Source organism: Lycium barbarum, chromosome 9, assembly GCF_019175385.1.
Source record: "Lycium barbarum isolate Lr01 chromosome 9, ASM1917538v2, whole genome shotgun sequence".
In the NCBI taxonomy this organism is placed as follows: domain Eukaryota; kingdom Viridiplantae; phylum Streptophyta; class Magnoliopsida; order Solanales; family Solanaceae; genus Lycium; species Lycium barbarum.
This window is the reverse complement of record NC_083345.1, coordinates 106924660-106934110: the sequence shown is the minus strand read 5'-3', so window position 1 is coordinate 106934110 and position 9451 is coordinate 106924660. Positions and strand designations below refer to the sequence as shown.

General features: G+C 35.4%; 1 long non-coding RNA gene across 7 annotated transcripts; it reads left to right on the top strand.

Moving 5' to 3' along the window:
• Window positions 1-1345: 1345 nt before the first annotated feature.
• On the top strand, window positions 1346-4974 carry LOC132609289 (uncharacterized). Of its 7 annotated transcripts, none has more exons than XR_009570787.1 (3): window positions 1346-1748; window positions 3190-4230; window positions 4504-4974. It is a non-coding gene; the product is annotated as an uncharacterized LOC132609289 (long non-coding RNA). The 7 variants fall into 7 exon arrangements; XR_009570786.1 differs by having other exon boundaries at window positions 1346-3226; window positions 3369-4230; window positions 4504-4972; XR_009570783.1 differs by having other exon boundaries at window positions 3369-4230; window positions 4504-4930.
• Window positions 4975-9451: the final 4477 nt, after the last annotated feature.

The following is a 9451-nucleotide window of genomic DNA, read 5'->3' as shown; positions in this document are numbered from 1 at the left end:
GGACGGGCCAGCCCTTTAAGTTTTTTTGTCCTCCGAAATAACATTTTCTAATTGAATTTTGGTGCAATTTGAACATGAAACTTTTGCAAAATAGAATCTTCTACCACCCATTCTTGTGCAAATCCATATCATAGAAGAAAAAATTCAAAAGAACAAATATAAATTATTATTTTAATCAGTAATTTAGATCACATTCAAAAGAAATTAAACATAATATAAAATCTAAGACTAAAAAGTATTACTCCAGTTGCTAATTACTACTTAGTAGTAAGTATATTATTTTTTCTCATTACTTTTTATCTTTTTGTTTAATTTACTTATATTTTTGTAAAAATTAATTAATTTATTATTCTTTTCTGGCCTCAAGGGCTGGCCTTAGCCCAACCCCTGAGGCTAGCGGGCCAAGAGAGACTGGACTTTTGAGCCTTCCTTCTATATGGGCCAAAGAAATCTTAGCCCAACCCTACTTAAATAAAGGGTTGGGTTGGGTCGGCCTCGCGGGTCAAGCCCATATTGACAGCTAAGTTAGTGAGACTCTGATACTATTATTAATTTGCTCTGATACCACTGTTGATTTTCTCCAATAGCACTATTGATTTTTAAAAGATGATGCATCAGAAAAGATTAGAACAATTATTGAAAGAAAAAAAACAAAAGAAAAAAGACATATAAATATTTTGTTGGACAAAGACTTTTTCAACTTTCGTGTCGGGTCTTTCCTTTGGCATAAAGGAAAGTGGGACGTTGATGTTTAGACTTTAAAGTACTAATTTTATTCAGTTGGGATAGAAAAGACGTATTCCTAGTTATTTCTAAGCCCGCTTTTATTTTCAATATATGTACAAAGAAAAGAGCTAATTACAGCCCACTGCTAGTTGGGCATCTAAATAACTAATTTTTGCCCAATTATTATTTTTTGTCAAGCTATGCAATATGCAATTTTTTTAATTTTTTATTTAGAGATCGAAGATATAAAGTCGTCATCTAATTAGAATCAATTAAACAGTAGGTATAGTTGTGGTCTTAGTGGTTATATTTGACTCATATATTTTAGGCACAATTTAGAGATTATTTATTTGAGTTGGTTTCTAACTTTCATATTTTAGATAATAAATCATGAGTGATTATAATTTTATCCTAACTTAACTTAAATTTGGAAGGGCATAAAAGTCATTCAACATTTAGCGAAAATTATTCGTGTTTTTAAGATATATATATATATATATATATATAGGCCCGGTGACGTGGTACTCTGCTAGGTCAGGATTAGGATTTATCTTTCCCTATTTTTTTTGGCTGTTTTCTAGAATTTATTCATATGTTGTACGTAAAAATAAAACAAATATTGAAGCCTCACGTCTCTTAATTGCCCTCCATCTCCTTCTTTTCCCTCGCTTTCACCATTTCAGCCTTTCAGGTATGTTTCAGTGAACTAAACACCTTCTTCTTTCTTCTACTTTTAGATTTTCACTTTCCCCAAGTTTTTCACTCGCCTGTCTCTACACCTATGTACGTTCGCCTTCATTGATCTTTTCTGCCCCTCTGATCACAATTCGATGCTTTAGACGGTTTTCTTGAGGAACCGTTGCTTAAATTTTCCTATTCTTTTACCAAGTTACCGTGAGGGTTGTTTTCAGTTTCTTTTTTTCCCAGCTTCAGTTCTAATTGCACAGAATGCAGTGAAGAAACCAACATAGGAGGTATTCGCCGAGGAAAATATCCTCTTTCTCGCTTTCGACATTTATTTGGTTAGTATTTCATGTTTCTCTGTGTCTATTCATTAATGATTATAGATTCCAAGGGATACATTCATTAACGATCATAGATTCCAAGGTCAACCACTTGACTGTATAACACTGGTTTCCTCTGCTTTGTTGTACGTATGGTTTTTCGTTTCTCTTTCTTTTTCTTTTTAATTTTGGTGATTGAATCACTTCATATGTATATATCTTGACTAATATATTGTCCTCTTCTTAAATATCAATATCTATATCATTTTTTTGCCACCTTCTCCCTTTTTCCTTTTTTTCCCCCTTATTCTCTTCATTCAACTTGATTGTTGAAAGCCCAAAAACCATTAAATGAACATTAACTAAAGCAATTATAACCCTTGATGGGTCATAAAAAAAGGAAAATGGAAACTGAAAAGATTCATCAATTATGGATTTATAATTTACACTAAAACCTTCATATTTAAGATTACAATGTCACCAAGACAGAGAGGAAATTAACGGAGGAAGAAAAATTAGTCGCATCAAGAAGTTCTGCCAGTAAAAAGCCTCATGTTCGATTAAGTTTTCCCTCTTTCTTTTCTCATCTTGGGGCTTATATTGTTTTTCGTCATAGTCACCGAGCTTATATTGTTTTTGTGTCAAAATCACCGGAGCGACAAGCGCGAAGCAGATCTTTTCAAAGCAATTAACGACTCAAACCAGAGATCCCGGTGAAGCTTCTAGATGAGGCGACACTCCCTTTTCATGCTATGTCATATAGAGCGAGAATGGGACTATGATTGCCGGATATTACAGTACATATATTTTCGTTGTTTCAAAAAAATTCCAATTCTTTAAATAATAGTTAAGTACAATATTTTGATTATTGAATAAATTTCTTAGCTGGTTATATTATTGGTTATTTGATTGTTGAATAATAGTGAGTTCCTTATTTTAAAAAATGTGATTCTTTTCATGATGCTAATACCTTTATTGAGTTTCATTGGTTCCTAAAATTTATGTGCGACTAAAACATGTAGATTATGAGATTTGACTATATTTTATTGAGGTTCAATTCTTTAAGTTGTATGATCCGAAAACTTTACATGTAATAACTATGAACTTACTAATATCTTTCAAGATTGTGAAACACGGACAAATACACTATTATACCTATAATCTAAATGAAAAAGAAAATGAATAGTTTCATCACGAAATACTACTATTGATGTTATTATAACCAAGTATAAAGTTAAATTAAAATAATCATATGAAGTGTACTCTTTTCATTTATTCCCTTCCATAAAAAGTTTGAAATAGAAGAAAAATTAGTCATTTCCCCCCCTTAATGTGGGCTCTTTTGATCTACTCTTTCAATTTTCGTCCGAATGTAAGTTGTTTGATTTACTCTTTCACCTTTTGTGTTCTCTTTTATAGCTTATTTAATTTCAAAACTAAATAATTTCAGTGGTTTCAGGTGAAACTATGAGATTCCTGAAGTCATAGCTAAATAGGTAGACATGCTTTCTGATGCCTGGTCTTGGAATGAGAATGTTTAGCCTTAGTATATTTATCATGCCTAATATTTAGAAAGTATAGTAAGATCTGGCCTTTGGGTTTATTGTAAAATGTTGGATAGGAACTGGTTTTTTGCAGGTTTGTTCATGGCATCACAACCTAGATTAAAACAATTATTGCCCTCTTTAAGGCAACGGGATAAATCATCGGTCCTGCAGTCATGGATGCTGCCTTCTATTGACGTGAAGGTGTTCTTTTGCATATATTGTAATGGTTCAGGTAAAACACTCAAAAGGTTAGTTGCCTTTCTCTATGTGGAATAATAAAGAACTTTCAAGGTTACAATACAACAACTCATATAGAGCAATGTAATCGTCCTTTGTCTTTTCAAAAGAATACAATGTCTGTCATGCTTCATTAAGCAGGCAAATGAAATTCAAACTATCAAGTAATGTCCAGATTTATTTGTCAGTTCCATCTTAACTTCTGAATTTCCATATGCAAGTACGAATAAAGCAATTTGCTTTTTTTCCAATACTCCATTACTCAAGTATTCATGTTGTGCTGGACACAATTATACTTTGAGAAATGATAATTTCTTTTTCAAGAAAACATCCTAAAACAAAACATCCTATTATCTGTTTCAGATTTTATTTGTCGAGAGCCAAGAGTGAAATTAGGCTCAACTGGTTGATGTTATATAGAAGGAGAAATTGCCGGAGGTTGTGGACCAAGATTAGAGTTTTAGACTTAATTTCTTAAACAAGAGGTACTACCATGCCGAATTCACTTTCTTTTTTTTACTTTAATTTTTTCTAACAGAGTCAAATTGGGAAGATGAATCTGTTCAGTCGCGACTTGAGGAGAGATCCTTTAAGTTTGTTTGGAGTTATTAACAACATGACACAAGAGAATACAGATACACAAGACTTGTTTTTCCATCATTCTGCTACCAATTTCAGTTGCCTACGACACAAGCGTACAATCGATTAGAATGCAGGTGCTTTCCAGGAAAATCATATCAACTTTTCACTTCATTTGCATCTGTATATTGGGTTTGGTTCTATGCACATTTTTTATTTGGTAAAGTTTTTCCTGAATTAAATATGCTGATTGAGAACTCTTTCCTTTTAACTTCTCCATAAAGTATAGAACATCTTTTGTTTTTGTGCTTTGCTATTTTGAAGATGGATATCAAGTATATTTATATTGTAATCTTACATGTTTGATGTTCCTGCAGCTTTGTAATGATACATGTGTGATTCTTGTACAGGTCTCCAACTGTAAATTCAATTAGTAACCATCCAAGCAACAATGAAGGATTTGCCAACGTGAGACACTGGTGAAATAGGGAACAGTCCTACAATAAAAGTTGCAGAGACTGTAAAGGCTTTATAAAATGTGTGACAAGAAACAAAGAAATCTTATTAACTTTTGTTGAAAGAAAAACCCATGAGACCATTGGAACAAACTCAATTAGTAAAGTGGGGAAGGTCTATGAAAAATGCTTATAAGCATCACATAGTCTAAGCAAATTAATGTGTATCAATCTGTTTCTGATCCGTGAATCAGTTGTATATCATTCTTAAGTTAACGCATTCAAAAGAATATGCAATTTTTATGATTTTAAGTAGAAAACATTCAACTTATCGAGCAAACCAAAAATCATTTTTGTTGCTCTAAAAAAAAACTGTTGCTCTTGCATTTGCTCCAAATGCATTACCTCCAATTGGAAACTTGTATTAGAAATAAGGTTAGAGATCACACCATTTGAAGCATTAAGATATTATGACTAAAAAAGATACTTTAGTGTCTACTTCCTCCGTTAATCCATGATTCCATGGTACCATAGTAACTTAATTCTCAATGTCATTTATTTTATCTTTGTGCTTAAAATTTTATATCTTCTATCTTGATTATACTTACAAAATTATATACTCCTACTTCATAAATTTAAAGATGTTTTTTATGACCGCGCGAAGCGCTAACAAATTAACTAGTTTCTACGTATTATCCAGTTTTTATTAAATCATGGATCCCACTCCCTTTTCTTTCTCTCACCCATGTGCCTTGTGACAAATTCTTATCTCCAAAAAATTTCAACCCCACTACATATCTGTTCACTTGCCCTCCCCCCTCTTTCTCTATTTATTTTTCTCTCTCCTTCTTTAATTCTTCCCAAGACCATTTCTCTTTCCAATTCTTTTTAGGGAAAAGACTCAAAAATACCCTTCTATATTGGAAAAAGGGTTAAATATATCCTTCAAATTTATTTTGGATAAAAAATATCACTCCCATCCTTAAAGTTTTCAAATATACCTCTGTCTTGACGGAAATTATTCTCCAAAATAACCCAAAATTATTTTTTAAACTAGCTCCATCATTTAAACCCGACCAGTGGCGGACCCATGTACAATTTTTGGGTGCTCCAGCACCCATTAAATTCAGTCACGAAGTGTATAGCTGTATAGAAAATATAAAGGAAACAGATATAAATAGTTAATAGAGCACCCCCGAACTCAAAATTCCTGGGTCCAGCACCCCCGAACTCAAAATTCCTGGGTCAGCACCCCCGAACTCAAAATTCCTGGGTCCGCCACTGAACCCGACTCAACTAAATAATAACACATAAGATCACCTTATTCCCTCAATACGTAGGTTTGAAGTTTGAGGGAATTGGGGGAATAAGGGGATCTTATGGGTTATTATTTAGTTGAGTCGGGTTTAAATGATGGAGCGGGTTTAAAAAATGATTTCGGGTTATTTTGGGGGATAATTTCCGTCAAGACGGGTATATTTAAAAACTTTAAGGATGAGAGGGGTATTTTTTATCCAAAATAAGTTTGGAGTATGTTTTTAGCCCCTTTTCCCAAAGAAGATAGATATTTTTGACCCTTTTCCCTTCTTTTTAACCCTACACCATGGATCAAATAAGGCCTACTAGAAAAATTTCTATGCTGCGTTTTTTTATTTTTTTGTCCAGTTTTACAGGCCAAAAAGCCTTTTATTTCAACTTTTTTCACATGAGGTAGAGTGGAAGAAGATGGACATATTTTTGGTGGTGTAATGTGGTGAAAGAAAAATGAGGAGATGAAGAAAAACGGGTTCTTTGTGTGTCAAGAGGATAGCCTGAAGCTGGCGGGTAGATATTCTGATTTCTTCTTCACCTTTGTATATTGTTATACATTATATATACACTGCTCATACCTTGTGTAATGCACATATATGTAGTGTATATACATTGTACAACTATGTCTAAAGGGTGAGTGTGTATATCTTTATACATTGTTATACTTTATATATACATTGTTTATACACTTGAATTTGTGAGGAATTGATAATTGGTTCTTCATCTCTTTTGTGATCTAAATTTTCTTGTTCTTTCGCCTTTGGGTTGTTGGAGATTCTCTCTCTTTTTTAATTTCGAATCTGGATTTTACTCTTATTTTTTGTAGTTGGACATTCATTCTTCTACTTTATATTGTTGAGCCACAGTAATTGGAAATGGAAATTATTTTTAGAAAAAGGGGAGAAGACCGGGGTATAAGAAGTGATGGGAGGTTACATATTTTGAAATTGCTATGGATCAGAGTATTGGAAGTTAAAGTGGACTTCTTTTGTTTGGATTTAGCTGCTAAAGTGAAATTAGGCTATGCGGTTGTAAACTGTTTGTTTCCCTGGTACATATGCGTTAAAAATCCATTAATCACCACTAAATTTGCAACTTCTTCACTTAAAAGTGAAGAAGTACTTCTCCAATTCCGCAAGTCTGCAACTAACTGATAGACTATGAAACAGTCAACGTAAATATTAGGATAATCTTTTCATAATTAGCAAATGTATATTAGGCGTGATCTCTTCCTTATGTATAGTAATTAGGTCCTATAATTTAGCCTAGTATTATGCTGACAGTTAGATCCTACTTTGTATATAATGACTATCATACATCAATACAGATTACAGATTGATTTCCTACATGGTATCAGATTAGGTTTCCTTCCTCACCTCCTAAACCTAGCCATCACCCTCACCTCCTAACCCTAGCCGTCCTCTTCTTCCTCTCTCTTCTCTCTTCAATGGCTGACAAAAATTTCCATTCTGCTTTAACTGTCACGAATGTGAAATCTTTAATACCAATCACCCTTGACATGGAAACCGGCCATTATCACGAATGGGCGACACTCTTCAAGGTTCTAGCCCGCATTCACTCCGTACTTGAGCACATCATACCACCAACTGACACCACCGAACTCACCGCGTACAACGCAACGAAGGTGGCTAATCTTCCACTCTGGAAACGGCTCGATGCGGTGGTTCTCCAATGGATATACGCCACCGTATCCCATGATATACTTACCTCTATTCTCGTGGCGGATGATGTTGCGGAGAAGGCTTGGAACTGAGTTGCTCAACTTTTCCAAGATAACAAGCACTCAAGGGCAGCGTACCTTGAAACCGAATTCACCACCACAAAAATGGCCAACTTTCGCTCGGTTATGGCCTATTATAATAGGCTAAAGTCACTCGCGGATCAGCTTGCCAATGTGGGGTCGCCGGTGTCCGACCAACGTATGATCTTGCGTCTCCTTGCGGACTTACCGGAGACATATGCACACTTCGTCACAACCATCCAGCAGAAGGATGTGCTGCCCTCTTTCTCTGAAGTGTGCTCCATACTCAAGCTCGAAGACGCCGCTGCCAAGGAACGTGCCCGCGATTCTAGTCCCGCGGCTCTCATTGCTGATAATGATGCTCCCTCCCCGCTACCTGGAGGCACCAATAATTCAACGAACCATCGTGATAATAATCGTGGCAGGAATTCCAACAAGAACAAGGGAAAGGGAAATAACAACAACAACAACCGCGGGAAATCCGACCGCGGCGGCGGCGGACAGACCAGCCACGGTGTCACGCCCCAAAACCCACCCTAGACGTGACCGGCATCCGACGTCATGAACAACATCGGAAGAACCTAAACAACACAATAATAATAATAATAATAATAATACTTGAACCCGCCAGATTCAACATTCGCCTCCAGCAATTTATAAATTTAATGTAACAAATCATGAATACATGAACTAATTCAGCGGAAGTCTTTATTATCATAAAAGTTAATCAAAACGTGACAACGCCCAAGAGTTAACAAAACTCCACAACTACCCACAAGAATTTATACTATGGAGCTTCTAGGATAAAGAGGTAATAGTTTGACTCATCGGGACGCAGCTCGGAAATCTAGAATAATAAGTGAAACAGGAAGTGTCCCACCAACAAGGATGTGGGCTCACCAAATCAACAACAGCAGCAAGTCCTCCTAAGCGTCGAGAGTATCACGAGCCTGCTCTTCTCCGTTACCTAACATACCATCAAAAACAACAATGGTATGCCTGAGTACTTCGTACTCAGTGAGTGCCTCGGGGACAACAAGTACTATGAAAATAGAATACGTAATGCATAAAGAAATTAGTCTTGCCAGTCAGGTGAGAGCGATATAAGAACAGTTATCCAGTTTATGTATCTCAATAATAAACATCAAAACCCATTTATAAAGCCTCTTGTCAAGATACAATCTCAAATATGCCTTTTTAATCAATTAAGATAATCATCACCAATTCCATAAGAGAATAAAAATATCTCACATGCCAATACAGGCCCAAGAACCAATCACATCGAAGGGATAACCGTAGAGGTTCCCTAAACACTGCGTAATACACCGAAATATGGATTCACGGTGGCTACTCTTCCTCCCGAATAGCAAGGCCATTAATACACCCCAGGTAGCAAACTCGGAAGTGGCCACTCTTCCTCCCGAATGGCAAGGCAATTAATACACTAGGATCCATAGTGGCTACTCTTCCTCCCGAATAGCAAGGCAAACACAATAACAAAGTCCATGGCATAGAAGTCGATTCACAATTTGTCTCAAAGTAGTCACACCATCAATAACATTAAAGTTCATTATGCCATATCGAAAGAATAAGTCATTCCAATCAAAGTTTTGAAACGTATAACTTCTTTATGAAAGATTTCCATGTCCCAATTCATCAATGAGAATGTCATCACCAACCTTAACCATCATTATTAAGCATCTCTCATACAGAAAAAAAAAACATTCATAATATCTTATACATATATAGGGTTTGTTACAATCTAGGTTTAATGTGGGTTTGTCCCCTCACACACATTAACCATCATTTAGACATGAATTAGAGTTCAAG